The following is a 14994-nucleotide window of genomic DNA, read 5'->3' as shown; positions in this document are numbered from 1 at the left end:
CCGGTCTGGCCTCCGGTGCTGCCGAAATGGAAGTGGACGGAGGGACATCCATCACGGTTGTTGTGGTCATCGGAGGGGATTTTTTTCCAGTTTAGGCAATGTTGATTTGATTATATGGATGACATCCACGCGAGCATGAATTTTCGTCGATTAAAAAAAAAAGAAAAGGTTTCGACCATACTGTAAATCGTAAAAAGTAGCTCCAAAATGAGCAAATATATGCCGTAAATTGAAAAAAAAAATATTGGAAAACGATTCTTATATCACAGAATACCAACTCTATTCCAAAGGACAAGAAGAAAATGTGAAAGAATGAAAATGAGTATGTTATTCACCATGCCAATGAAATATAACTCGGTGTGTTTAGTCATTTGTTCAACCTTCTTGACCACCTAGATTTCATAATGAAGGCAACTATTTTTTGCCAAACGTTTTTTTATTCGCACGCTCGCATCGGTTTTGGGGTTCCCAGAGGATATCATCCATATAATCAAATCAACATGGCCTTAGACAGATGGACGTACGGGTGAAGCGAAGCTAAATAAAAAGGAATGAAGTGCCTTAACCTAGTTCCGAATCCTCCTGATCCCAGTGTTGGGGATACAATTATCTTTGGGGGTCTATCATCGTGCCCCCTGAGGAGCTTGGTTACTGTCTTGAGTAATCACACGGCATTATGTATTTGCTCCAAGAATTGAATGATTTTGATTGAAAAATAATATTTGTGTGATGTTAATTTACCTGGCAACTTTGTGTACAACTAACAGACTCGTTAGACTCGTGCGTATTATTTTTACACCTACGCCTCCTGAATGGCTACTTGTTTGACAAAGATGTGTGTTTTATTCAACAAACGTTAGTAAAAATAAGACCAGAAAGTTGACTTTTTGCAAGTCCAACAGTTAGAATACAGTCACGAAAACCAAAACACTTTCCTTGAGATCTTGACGTCAAGAGAACCCGAAATAGCTGGACATCTGAAATCTCAAGAGATCTACTAATACTTCAGGATCTTGGGTGCAAACTGTGATCACCAACGTTGATGATGTGATCACCAACGTTGTCAGGACACAGCTTCCTTTACAGTCAAGAATTCAGTAGCTGTATTTTGAGCCTCATAGGTGTAGAAATCTCCTAGCTGTAGATCGAGGTGAATGCCATTTGCAAAGAATCACTGCCCACAAAAGTCACTAGCTCCTTTCGTGAACTGAAGGAATGGCTCCATCAGCAGCTAGAAGGTCTCCATTCAAACTTTGCAAACATATGGATCAGTGTCGATCCTGGCGACCTTAACCTGAAATGCCCTTAAACTAATAATGTTCGACTTTCACCCCGTCGTCTTCTTCATGACACGTACAGTCCATGAGAGACAGTATATTGTCGTGTGTGTAGTGATTTATGTAGCAGAATATGAGGCACGTTGGGAGATGGACACGCATTCCTTTGCTCTGTTAGAGTTGATGCTGAAGAAAAGTTCCATGTAAATGTCCTGGTTGCGGTCGTTGCCACCATGGTTGCCATGTATTACTCTGGACGCTACTTACATGTATCTACTGTATGCTAATATAATGTTGCCGGTGCTTCTCTTCTCCTTGTTGCTACGTTAGCACTAGCATACATAACAGCAGGGTGTGTTCTCTTTCTTATTACATTTTGGCGAACCGCAACAATTTATCATTCATTGTAGATATGAGTACATTTTGCGCCACTACTACATACAGATGCGTTGTAGTCCACAGTCAAATCGACCGGAATATGTACTTCAAAGCGTCTTCCCTTGCCTGTAGCTTGGCTAGTTTTCATGCTGATGGTGTGATTAGTAATATCTGCCTCCAGGCCAAGATAAACAAGATATAAGTCATAAAGCAGACCTTGTAGTACGGTGCTGTTGCCCATAATGCCGATAGTTTCCCTTCTTACCCACCCCTGAATCACAGCAGGTTTTCTAACCCGCCCCAGAGGGCGGTGGTATTAAAGGATTTATTTTAGCGTTGCTCAGCGCGAGCTTTACGACCTTCCTCCTGTCTGAATGAATCATCCGGTGTGATTATTAGCGTGTCACCCCGTCTCTCTTGATGTAGTCGTTTTTTGGGAAGTTACAAAGCAAACACATACGGAGGTTCCTGAATTATTGACGACTCCTTCTGGTGTGTTACCACGTCGCTTCGTGTTAGAGTCTACTGTTATCAGGGTAGGGCGTGCCAGTAGGTGACATACTTGAATACTTTATTTCCCCATTAGTTTCATACACATTTGTCTGCAAAACTACTATTCCGGGAGATTTTTTTCAAAGAGACGCAAACTCCCGGAAGATTCATTGAAACAGTTTATCATCCTTTTCCTGGAACTGTTAACTGTCATTTTTTATGACAAATCTAGCTTCATGGCATGCTTTTATTTAGAATCTTTTGTTCTATGTTCTTCTGTTATGTTTACTACCATGTGACTTCGTGTAACTACTATCAGTGTCAGTATAGGGTGTATCTATAGGCGGCAGATTCCCGTAAACAGTCCACTGACCTTTCCTTCGAACCTCTAATTGTCATTTTCTAAAATCTAGCTTCCTGGCATGTTTTGATTTGGATTTTCTCGTTCTACGTTGTTTTCGTATGTTACCACGTATATACGTAGGGCGTCTCAGTAGGCGGTAGATTTTCTGAAACAATTTATCGGCCTTTCTTTGGAACTGTTACCCGTCAAAAAAAAAACGTTATCTTCCTGGCACGTTTTGATTTAGATTCTCTCGTTCTACGTACTCCTGGTGTGTTACCGGTATACCACGTCGCTTGGTGTCGTGTTAGAGTCTATTGCTATCAGGGCAGGGCGTGTGAGTAGGCGTGAGATTCTCGGAAAGATCTAGAGTTCACTGGCCTTCTAGAATTCTCTTTCAACTGTTACCCGTCAAAAATCCCTGGCTTCCTGAACTGTTTGATTTGGACTCTCCCGTTCTGCGTTTGGGTAATTAAAGCATTCACCCTTCCGTAAATGTTTAAATGCGCAAAGGTAAAAACCCATTATTACCAGGTGAAAAACACCTGAAAAACACAATGGGGTGCCAAAGACCAATCCGACTTCATCCATGCTTGTTACATGTTTTGCATATGTTATTTAGTACATGTTCTTACATAGTGTTGACCTATTGTAGATAGCTGGCAGTACACATGGGGTTGACCGAGGTGCGTCTATTTTTACATGTAGTCTATAACACAACATTTATAGCTGGCATTTTCTGCCGGATGTGCGCCACGCTGTGTTACTTCCTAGGCGAATTGCCAAAAATGCTGGCCATAGAATCTATATCTACATACTGTTTGCCAACACGATCTATGAAATAATACTCTTAATACGTTTTGAATTCCTCGCTACTGGTCCCTTAAATCCAGTCAGGAACCCCCTAGGAGAGCCAGGAAGTCATGTAGGAGCACTTGTACTTGACGTGCCAATTATTGCTAACGATCGCGTTGATTTCTTCTTAATTACCCCAAAGGCATTAGGCTATTCAAGGTAAACGATTTTTACGGTGTGTTGCACAGGGGAAAGATAAGACGCTAGGAACTGTTGATTGACAAGATACCGTTCCAACCAGATTGTGTACATGTCTGCGGAGAAAACCCACATATATCGTGCATCTACAGAAAGTCTACTGCTGTGTTTTAGAAATATCTAGCGCGGATATGACTCTCCATACCTTTATGTGCAAACTGTTAATAGTTAGCAAAACAAATTATTAAAGTGTCACTAAGACAATATAATGAACATTGGTGATGTATTCACTCATAATAATAAAGCCTGCAGCAATTCTGCAGATCGAGCTTGAATTATTCTTTGACGCGATTCTATTATCCTCTACCCCATTGCTACACGTTAATGATATGAGTACTCTCAGTGGCACTTATACGAAAGGTCCCGGGTTTATTCTCTCTTGGATTATTACAAAACTAGGAGGAAAATACCTCTCATGAATATAGTTTGGAAGGTGCCGTGGCCTGTGCAGCTTATGGAGACCCCAACTGAACGGCTGACTGCACGTAATGAGTCGCTGATGATTTGTGTCAAGCACAACAAAAGGTAGCCAACCTTTCGAGGATTAGAAGAAGTTTGAAACGCATCTTACAGTTGCCATATCAGTGCACATAAGACAGGCATGTTATTAGCCATAAATCTTTGATAGAATATGATACTGGTGTCATTTCTTTCGAGATGCTGCTGTTTTGAGCCACAGGCAGAACCCTACCCTTTGTATCCCGTCACCAAGAAGACGTATGGCTAAACATCCCTGCTGCTATTTCGCATGCAATAAATTGTGCCAGATCTATTGCTGCATTCTTTCCGCTGCATTACCCACTAATTTCAAAGGAAAGAGCATTTTGCGATGTAAAGAACACCGTAAACGCATTCATTAGAATACAGGAGAGTCCCCTAGGCTACTAGAAACGATGCTGATAATAACATAAGTGTCTCTCCACAGAAGAGTTGGCATGGATAGGATATGTACAATGTTTTATATCTATAGCAATATATGTATACGTGTACGTGTGTGTAGTTTATGTTAACACTTACAAAGAACGGGAAGATATGAGCAAAACATTTCTTTTATTACATATCTAAAAGAAGAACGTAGAGAGACAACAAAACTATGAGAAACAAGAGGCGAAGACCGCTACCTAAGGGTTAATCATACAGTCCACAGGAGCGGCCAGATCAAGCATAAAACTAGCTTGATGTGAGCAGTCACCTGGGCGAGCATTTGGAAAATTCATTTGCTCGCCCTGCACATAAATGGCTCCATTTGGCGCGCATCTTACCCAAAACTACTTCGTTTTACGATCACAAAATAATTTGAGAAGAGGCGAACTGGGGGCAAATTTATTTTCCGTGTTCATCAACTCTGTAAATGCGCAATGTGGCGTGATATGAACTAGTCTACCGACAGCTTGGAACTGCCTTTACTTTCCTAGTTGGCATATAATCAGTCTTTCCGAACCTTTTGATCGCCCCTGCTTACTTTCACCTCGGGTAGTGTGCCAAGCCAAGTGAACCGTGTGTTTTTACTTGACTGGGCGTTACACTGTTGCTCGTTGCACATATGATTGGAAGCCCTGCTCTGGATACTAAATGGGGATCTGGAAACGTTCACATAGACTACAGATACAAGTTTAAGAGCAAACCTTTTGATTCTGAGAACTGAAGGAAACAAATAGACAACCCAGGAAGGAATTGCACATGGTCATAGAATCACAGTACGTGTGTGTAAAGACCCTGTAACACATTTAGAACCTTCCCCCGAACACAGACTAAAGTTGGCTGCAGTTCGGGAGTAGTCTAGACCTCTCGTCCACACCTGAATATTTTAAACATTTTAAAACATTCGGCTGGTTCAGCCGACCTTGCTCCCAACCTACATCTAACAATGAGAAAGTTCGAATAGTGTTCGGGAGGCCATATTCCGTAACTGATATATATGATGATGTTGTCTCTAAAGATGAAGTAGAAATATGTTTTTCAAATGTACTATTTAATGGTCATTGATTTTGTTTAGTAATAATTTTGCTACAAGTCTTTGGTAAATATCAAATAAATAGGAGAACTATTGTTCCCAAAATGTTTTTACAATGTTTGTGTTTGCCAAAAGAGGAATATTCACAAAGAATAAATCCAACCATGCGGCCCAGGATAATCAGCAACAAACGAAGACACTCGGTCGCCGGCTTGCACTTGAAGTCTTGTTTTATCACTTTGAACACCGTGTTGAACTGCATGTTTGCCCAAGGGGCTTCACCTGCTTAGGTTATCCGCAGTAGATGAAGAAAGTCTATTACGATGTTCATTACCTTGAAATTGTGGAGGCTAGACCGTGACGGCCGTGCACCCTCCTGCTTTGGACTCAACATCGATTTTTTTGCGGTCTGATTCTCTTAAGTTGGGCAGGATATCCTTCACCACAGGGCATGGGGAGGGGCGGGATAGCATTCTGTCAGCACGCTGTCATCTACATAGGGTTTGCTGATCAATAGTCAAAGATACAGAGGCTGACGACGCACGGTAAAGTCACGCCTTTAGATTTTCAGAAGTACATCAAGAGGAAGTGGAGTATAAGTAAATGCCTAGTATGTAACAAATAGAAGTTATGGGAAAAATTCCTACCAAAATTTAACCAGAAATGTTTTTGGTAGTAGTTGGTTTGGCGTTATTTTTGTTTTATTTCAAAAACTAACAACACAAAGAAGTTCCACGGATCCTCAAACATCAACAAAGTAATATGGGTACAATGACAAGCAGAGTAATACTTATCAAAACTAATATGAAATACAGATCAACCAAAGAAAATGGCATGTTGACATACATTAATCAATGAGCCAGAATATGTTTAGATAAAATAGATAAGATTTAGTAATAGACTCATTGCATAGGCCATAGACAATGGAATGAGATGAAGACATCGTCGTCGAAACTGCGCATTCGACGGAATCCAGAAAATGAAAGCTTTTTGATCAATACATGGAGGGGAATGTGGTATTTGTCACAATTTTCGCCGTAAGATATGTCCTCCCCCAACCATCTATTCTACTAAACCTCTGAGAGTTCCTTCCAAAGCCACGGTTGCCTAAAAGACTAATGCACGATGGTTTGTTGCAGGGCAGCTTTTGGATGCAAAAAAAGAAAATAAGTTGTTCCGAGTAACAGTCCTGACGAATATTGAGTCAGTAGGTAAGGATTGTCTCTTTTCTTTTAGATTTTGGCTAAAGAGATCGGCTGTTCAGTATTCACAGAAGGCACTCCCATTCTAGTATGTTATCTTCCCTCTTATAGCTAATTCGTTCCTATTCACATAGTAACTATTATTACCTACTTTTTTTATAGTAACTATTAGCTACATTGTCTAGCCAATTGGTAATAGCTATCAAATATGTTTGGGGTACTGTACCGTACAAAGTAAAGTCAAATACATTCGCGAAATGGGCAGGCGTAAGTCAAAACAGCAGCGCTTGTGCATGTGTATTCCTAACGATAGTAGTTTTATGAGAATGCCTATTCATGTCTGGTGGTGCAAGGCCAGTGAGTATTTGTTTTTTTTAATTTTGATTCAAAATACTTGAATTAAAGATTGAGATGGGTTTAGTGTAGTGGGAAATGTGTACTTTATGCATGGGTAGCTACGAAGACGTTTGTTCATCCATGTTGAAGTTTGCCTATGAGACGTTCTGACTACCATATCTCCTTAGAGACGCACTGATAGGATATCATATCCCATAGACCAAATATGGTCCCTCTCCATAGCCTTGCGTCATAATACTGGCTGCTTGCCAGAATATGCCTGGGGCTGTCATGGCCTCCACTCCACGTGCTCAATCATAGCGCCTTATCATACAGCGGGCCACTAATTTCTGCCCTTTGTCTAATCCCCGCCTCTCGCCTCATCTCCTCCCGCGCCGTAACTCAAGGCAGCCCATTCCATACTTGTAAACAGTCCGCCCATTTGGTCAATCCCTCTGCAATCTGGTCTTTTTACGCTCGTCTGGGGATCAGGCGGATATGTTCTCCATTTTTCTAACACTCGAAATAAGTCCCGGCGTCCGTATTGGACATCGATCTCCTTCCTTTACCTCAGGGAACCGGTGGAGGTTTAATGACTTGCCGTATGCTCGGGCTCATGTCCGTTCCATTGATATTCACTCCCGCTGCTTGGACTACCCTCTCTCCGCTGACTCGCCTCGTCAGTCCGATAAGAGGAAGAGATGGTTGGGTTCAGGTTCTGCTCTGCCGCCTCCTTGATCTTTGTTGGCCCCAATACTTCAGCTCAGTGAGTGCGGGCGGCGTTGCTGCTGCCTCTGTAGTTTCTACCGCTAAGAGTCTTACCTCAAGATCATTCGCACGTGGGTGGAGAGGATCCAACGCTTTCTGCCGCTCGACAAAGCTGAAGAGTTCACCTTTCGTGAGATATTATCTCCTGTGAAGGTGACCGAGCTTTCCGCACAAGAAGATTACAGTTATGTGGAGTGGAGACTTACAAATCTTATCTGTAAAGTACATATGTTCCTGCAGTCTTTGAGCCGAGGATCAGGGCCAGGAATAGCATGTTCAGTCTCTGGAGAAGATAAACCGCCCAGTAAGTCCCGAGTCAGTAACTTCGGGGAATGTTCAGGAGAGACAATCTGCCTCCAGATTCACACATGAATGCCTGCTGCGCTGGATACGCTACGTTTTGGTACGTTATCTATTTTCACTGTTACGTTTCGGTTTGTAACTGATCTCTGTGTTACGTCAGTATATTGTGTGAGGAACCTAGAGGCCGAATCATTGGATAGTTTTGCTAGACTAGACTTCCGGTTTGTACTTATTTGCTCATATTTTTGTAGTTTTAATGAAATCGATAATGGTTTTATCAGCCCCAGCGGTAGCATGTCAACTTTTAAACTGTCCATTCTTTAAGTAACTCTTACGCATTTTCCTTTAATATAAGATGTCACTGTCCTTATTTTTTGTGTTTGTTTTTTTACCATTAAGTGCTTCATGCCTGGCATTCGTAATAGTTAGATCCATCTATTGAGTAAGAAGCTCTAAACTTGAAAACAGTTGTACCCTTGGCTAATGAATGAATGCTTCATCTTGTTTTAAGAACCATAAAATTTCCTTTCCATATGTTTACTGTAAGATATGAGAAAGAATGTACTTAATCTTGGCTTCCTTCTCTTTACGACTTAATATTTCTGATGTAGTATAGGCCTGTATGACTAGTTGATATATCTACGGTATAAAATCAGAAGCTACAAAGTCATACAAGAAACCCTCAGGCATGGTCGGGTAAGTTGTTTCGTCTACGACAATCTACCGGTGGATTTCCAGTCCTTCTTAAATCACAAACTCAACCAGCGTGATACATGAAAGCACTAAACCATGACCTCTTTTTTGGACTAGAAGACTTGTACTGTACTTGAAAGTCACTGCACAAAATCCTGTCTTTGAACACATCTTAAAGCACGTAAAGACACAGGAAAGGAAGAAAAAGGAGCCTCTTTACGCCTTCTGTAAGGTGTGCTTAAAGAATGGATTTTTGTGGTGAATCCCGATACTTATATGGTACCACCTGCCACACTTTGTCAATTCATTGGTGTTGTATATATTGTGCATATCTTTTTCAATATCTAACAGATAGTTCAGTCAGTTCAATTCAATTCAATTCAATTCAATTCTGTGCATCCACAACTCAACGGTCCTTACATTTTGTCATGATGGACATGTGCCACTCTTCACAAAGCTCATTAAAATCATCGAAACACGACAAAAGTTACTGCAGTCTGAGAAAAAGTACATATGCCTCTGTGACCGTGAACTCTTACGCACGGATGGTTCAGTTTGATGGGGATTTTCAGCAGATTCAAGTCTGATGTAGCAGCAGCAAAATCAAAGAGCAGCTATCTTGCGTAAGATTCATATGCAAATTCATCAGACTTGATAACCTCGACGATTCTTCCACTTTATAGGTCTCATCAATCTCTACGTGTATTGGATATTGCTGTGATAGGAACCCAGTAGTGTTTTCTGTAACATTTCTTTTTATTAATTTTTCAAGTTTGGCTGGGGTTCCGTTGATATTGAATGACTGTAGAACGTGTTCCCAACATAAAATCGTTGAGGCCCAACAGCTGCCGTTGCCTACCTATGTATAACGCTCATTGCACACACGTTACGAGTGGCAATACTCTTCGCTTCACCTACCAAGTATACGGCTTTACTTTTAATTCCAGAGTTACTACTAATGCTAGACTACTATCACGTGTACGTATTCGACCGATACTGATACTAGTGATAGTGAGATTGTTAAAAAGAAGAAACCTTGTTCAGTATCTACTGACACCTTTTTTCACAGCAATACACGAATCGATTGACGAGACTCAGAAAGTGGAAGAGTCGTCCAGATTCTGTTTTGTGGTAGATTAGCCAGCCTGTTAGAATTGTAATTGCTTTATTCAAAGATGGCGTCAGCAGAATGAGGGAGTTGGGAGGTCAGACACGTCTGTGACCGAGGCCAGCGTGTGAACAGACCGTTCAGGTCTCGACTCGGCAGGTAGGCTTCCAGCGGATTCTTCCCCGGGCTTCAGTGATTAAATGGAAAGAAGAGCTTGCTGACATGTAACGAGGGCCTGTCTAGACATTAGCAGAAGAGATTAAGCTCAACAACACGTTGAAGATGACTATGATCGATGATGTTGCAGACATTGCACTTCTTTGTAGACAATGCACTCTTGATAGTTTGATATATTAGAAGTACGTATCTTGATGTTGAACCTGGCTCTTTACTGTTTGGAAAAGCTGCTTCCAGATCGCAGGCGCACCCGTTTCCTGTATTTCACGTTTGACATTTGAGTTCGCTACTTTCCCACAGGCTGTTGCCCCTATCAGTGCGGAGAACGGCTGCCAGGGCGCATGTATAATTTGGCTCTTTGCAGTCAAGTTCTTCGGTTGCGGAGACTTGAAATAATGCCCATGTCACAAGGCCAGGTCTACTTCATGTCAAGATAGACAATGACAAACGTGGTCGTTCAAGATGAACAACCCATTTCCGAGTCTTTATCCCCGCCCGGAGCCATTTTGTGCATTTGGAAGTATGTATATCGAAGATGGAAGCGATGAACGAGGACTGCTTCCGTTTTGTATGCGTAAGAGGATGTTAGATCACCCTAGATAGTGGTCCTGGAAGGGCGATAACGGCCTTCAGCAGAATACCGGCAGTTCGTAAGTCCTCCTTCAATGTCTTTCCACACCGTCATTTGTCGTCTTCCGCGGGCCTGCAGTGTAGAGAGAGGATATTCCCCCAGAAGAATGAAGACTATTGCCCGCTGTATTCGGACCTTGATTTATGGTGTTGTAGAACATGTAAGGATTCCAACATTGTGCTCTTCATCAGTCAGCTACAGTTACCAAAGAAGTTATACGTTTCATGTTCTTGTGTTAAAAGTCACGACCACCAGAAGGAATCCAAGAGGCCCGTTTCAGTGTTCTGAACTCAGGCAGGTTGTTCCAGAAGAATTAATGACATCTTTGATCATTTATGTTGCAAACCCAATGAAGCTGTCTATCTCGGCTGATAAATTGCATTCTAGATTTGCTACAAACTTTTCCCCTGCTTAACTTAGCCAACCATGTGAGTCACGTTGTTAGCAACAAACTGTATAGTCAATACACTCGTATTCGATCCACAGACACCGTATACTCGCTTTTGCTGATTTTTAAACAAGGGTCTGTAGTTATCAATCCCACCATACATTCATGGTAGTCCTCTCATTCAACTAGGACTTATATATGTTAGTTCTTTGAGTGGCGAGGTTTGGAATCTAAGCATATCTTTATAACTTTGAGCATTCTAAATGTTCCATCATTCTATTGCCTTTAGCCTTGTCAGACGATTTCAAATCTAATCAAGGCCTGTCAAACAAGCTGGGAAGCCGACGGCTTTCTCACTCCTGGGCTCAATAACATAAAAAATATAGAAAAAGAACAGCGTTAACTGATTATCAGAAATGATACGAGGTTTGCTGAAAAGAATGCATCTCAAAGATGACAGGCGATCACGTTTCACATTGAGCGAAATAAACGTAAAACGAAGGATTACTGAGAGGCATTCCTAGAAATGTCAGATAAGCTAGTGTGTATTTTGTTGCGCCGCAAGCAATTCCACCGTTTAATGATGTATAGACAGACAGGTAGGTGTAATACCATCACTGACTATGGTATTGAAGGCATGGAGAAGAAATGTTGAACAATAAATAGTGCTGCATTCAGCGTTGTTTTATGGTGTGAAGCACATCAGCTAATATAAAGTTGCTGCCTAGTGCCCTACCGTGTATTTTCTTGCAATGTTGAGTAAAGTAAACGGTACGAATGAGTTGCAGTATTAACAGCGAGGGGAAAAAAGATTATGGAGCCTATATTTGTGTGTTAAATTAGCCCAGGTTCATATATTAAATGTGTGGATTTTCTATGTACATTCTGTCAACTGTAAAGGAAAATCGAGGGGTTATCTGTTTGTAAGTTGTTTGTATTTGTCCCAAGACTACGCAATTTAGCTGCAATGTTGTTTTAGTATCCCCCTTTTTCCAAGACAATGAATTATTGCATGGGTACTAGGTAAGGTTAACTGACGTATAAGGATATAGGAGAAAGAATTACTAGATTACCATGTTTATATCTACAAAGTCTCTCGTCTCTTGGGATTGGATGTTCAATAAATCAATTTATAGACTTACTAATATTTTTCCTAGATATTTCGTATTCTCCAATGCCATTGATGTCCTGATACAAAACATACATGGAGTTTTTAAGAGTATTGCATAGTTGCCCTCGTCCAGAAGGCTATGGAGTCGCTTTGCTATAGTGTGGGCATAACTCTTGAAGGCATGGTTCGATGTTCATGATTTTTGGCAGGCGGGCCTTGTGCGGGGTCCCTACGTCACTGAAGTGGACCTTTTGTGTTTGCCATTTTTCTTTTGAACAGGATTACTCGAGAACCTATAATTGGATATTAACAATTTTAGTAAGGCAAGTTACCGTTGAGAATACCGAGGTCAAGTTTAAAAAATGGGCCTCGTGGGGGTCTCTACATCACCTTACACCTTAACATCCTCCAACAATTTCCCACTAATAACGAAGGCATGAGCCCCCGGAACTCTAGTCCGTTCAAGTACTGATTGTATATACTACCTCTCCCACATTAAGCAGGAATCAATCACCGTAAGAGAAAGTCACATGAGTAGATCTTTATCAAACCTGGCGGGTACAGATGCTATCTTAAGCTCTCACCAGGTCTTCTGTGTGCATGTACCAAGTGGGGCATATTACTACTACCATGGATTACCCATTACGTCCTTGGCTACCAATGCAAGACGTAGTAATTCTAAAACTTAAAAAGGTGACTTAAAAGGCTAGTTGGGCAACTTCCTGGATACAATTTGCATGCCAAAGGTTCCAGAAACTTCTTTGTGAAACTTCAAAGATGACCACTCATGATAAAGGTTTTAGTTTTATACGTTGTGCTTTGTACCTTTCATCAATGGCTTGAGATATTGGCGTTAATGTTGTTCGTTCATGTTTTTGGCATGTTTGTGTGGTATGCCTCTCGTCCTATAAAAGAACGGTCTTTAATATCGCATTATTAGTATATAGTTTTGATCTATATGGTTTATGGAACATTCAACATTACATCTAATCTTTAGTGCTGCAACGGTATGTTTATCTTCCAACAGTAAAACTTGAAAAGAGAACTTTGCCAAGAGTTCAACGTGTTCTCTATCGCTTCTGCGTTAATATGACCTAATCTGCTCTAGACTGACTGAATATATATTCCAGTTCAACGTGCTCATTCGGGTCCCTTTATTTAATGCCAGTGATCAATGCAAAATTGCTTTGACCAATTTACTATGGAGCCCTTGTTAGCATCGACTCCGGCAGGACATATCATTTTCAGGGTTAAAACAGCACAATTGGGCTTCAGAGGATTGCCCATTGACATCGAGGTCAGGCTATAGTTTGGAGGCAACCAAATAGCCTATTACACTAGTGGAAAACGCCCATACTTTGTCCCAGTCCATTTATTCTTACTACACGCAATGTGCCAGATGCCATTCCTAATAAGCCTATTTGGCTGAAAACGAGTGATCATTGCACCTCCTGCAGCACCAACAGATATCCGGTAGGAGGCGGTGTTGTACAAAGTACTCGCTAAACATAAGGCACATCCATCTTGCAATCAGTGACTCATGGAAATTAATATCCGGCAAAGTTGCCTGATTGACTTATGCTATAATCATGACTTCTTCTGGGGAGAGAAGTTCTCTGGGTAATATAAAATCGATGGGGAGGAAAATCCAGGGGGAAAACAGCTACTAGAGCGCGGCGGGAGGGTGTCACGTATACTGCCTGCCGAATATTGAAGCTACAAGAGGGATGCCACTAGAAATATTCCAGGACAAGGAAGAAAGGTATGTTGAATGCCATGAATATGTCATATCATTTGACCGTGTAGCTTAGCCAGCTGGGCTGGGTAGGCAGGGCTAGTGGGTGGGCGTTTGCCGTATAGATTGCCACGGAACATAGAAGATGGCTTTGCTACTGGGACGATGTGCATAATTCATGATGACACGCCTTGTCTGGTCTTCGTGGTGTCAACTAGCAGGTTGGGCTGTGGAACTGCATGTACCAACAATATAACACACGGCACAACAGCACTTCATCTATATGTGGTAATCAATCAGTACATATAGCACCTTGATTTCTAAGTATGTCTTTTTAAGCAAAGGGGTTTAAAGAAGATTCGATGTTACAACGACGCAACACATAAATCTAATTTCTTGCAAAACAGGCTTTCCTCCAAGGTCGACGTCAACTCTGCATACAAGTACATTACCTTTGAAATATTAATAAGGGTAATCAGTCTCACTTTATACGCAACGGTGACAGGTCGGTAAAAAGTAACTCTATTTTCGACTGGGTAATGTAGTTAGAAGAACAGACACTAGCATGACCCAGAAACCCGGCCCCCTTGAAAGAAAAACACAGTGAAGTATTTTATTGTAGTATCTTCCGCCATCTCAATCCCTTTTCCTCCCTAGACGAATGTTAATATATGATATCACGATCAGACGGCACAGATAGCAAAGAACGATGGAGCTCCATTTGGTCTGGTGTCACTCTAATGTAAATAAACTGCCATCTAGCATTCTCCAGATGTGGCTCACCTTCATTTTTCACGGGAGTGCATTCGTTCCCTGGTTGGTAAATGTCACGAAGTGCGTTCCCTGTATTCCATAAATGTCGCGTCGCATGACCGCACCCTGTGCTATTCCCGTTGAAGAGTACCTTTTTTGAACTTTTTCCTGGCCCTGCTAGAGTTGTAAGGCAGGCGTGAGTCAAAGGGCCCCCACTCTAGGCTCTTAGAAAATCCCCTGTTTTCCACAGTGTTAAACCATTCAACCTGCGGTGTCAAAAAAGTACCCAGTT

General features: G+C 41.5%; 1 protein-coding gene and 1 pseudogene across 2 annotated transcripts in view; one reads left to right on the top strand and one right to left on the bottom strand.

The window, feature by feature from the left end:
• The window catches only part of LOC109482641 (netrin-G1-like), a 101466-nt gene that overhangs the window by 48525 nt on the left and 37947 nt on the right, over positions 1-14994 (top strand). The window lies entirely within an intron of this gene.
• LOC109482286 overlaps positions 1-14994 on the bottom strand; it is a 48689-nt pseudogene that overhangs the window by 21755 nt on the left and 11940 nt on the right.

The sequence above is a fragment of the Branchiostoma belcheri genome, unplaced genomic scaffold (assembly GCF_001625305.1).
Source record: "Branchiostoma belcheri isolate BF01 breed outbred unplaced genomic scaffold, Haploidv18h27 scaffold6, whole genome shotgun sequence".
In the NCBI taxonomy this organism is placed as follows: Eukaryota; Metazoa; Chordata; class Leptocardii; order Amphioxiformes; family Branchiostomatidae; genus Branchiostoma; species Branchiostoma belcheri.
Note: the sequence above shows the minus strand (reverse complement) of the source record. Positions and strands in the feature narration are given on the sequence as shown.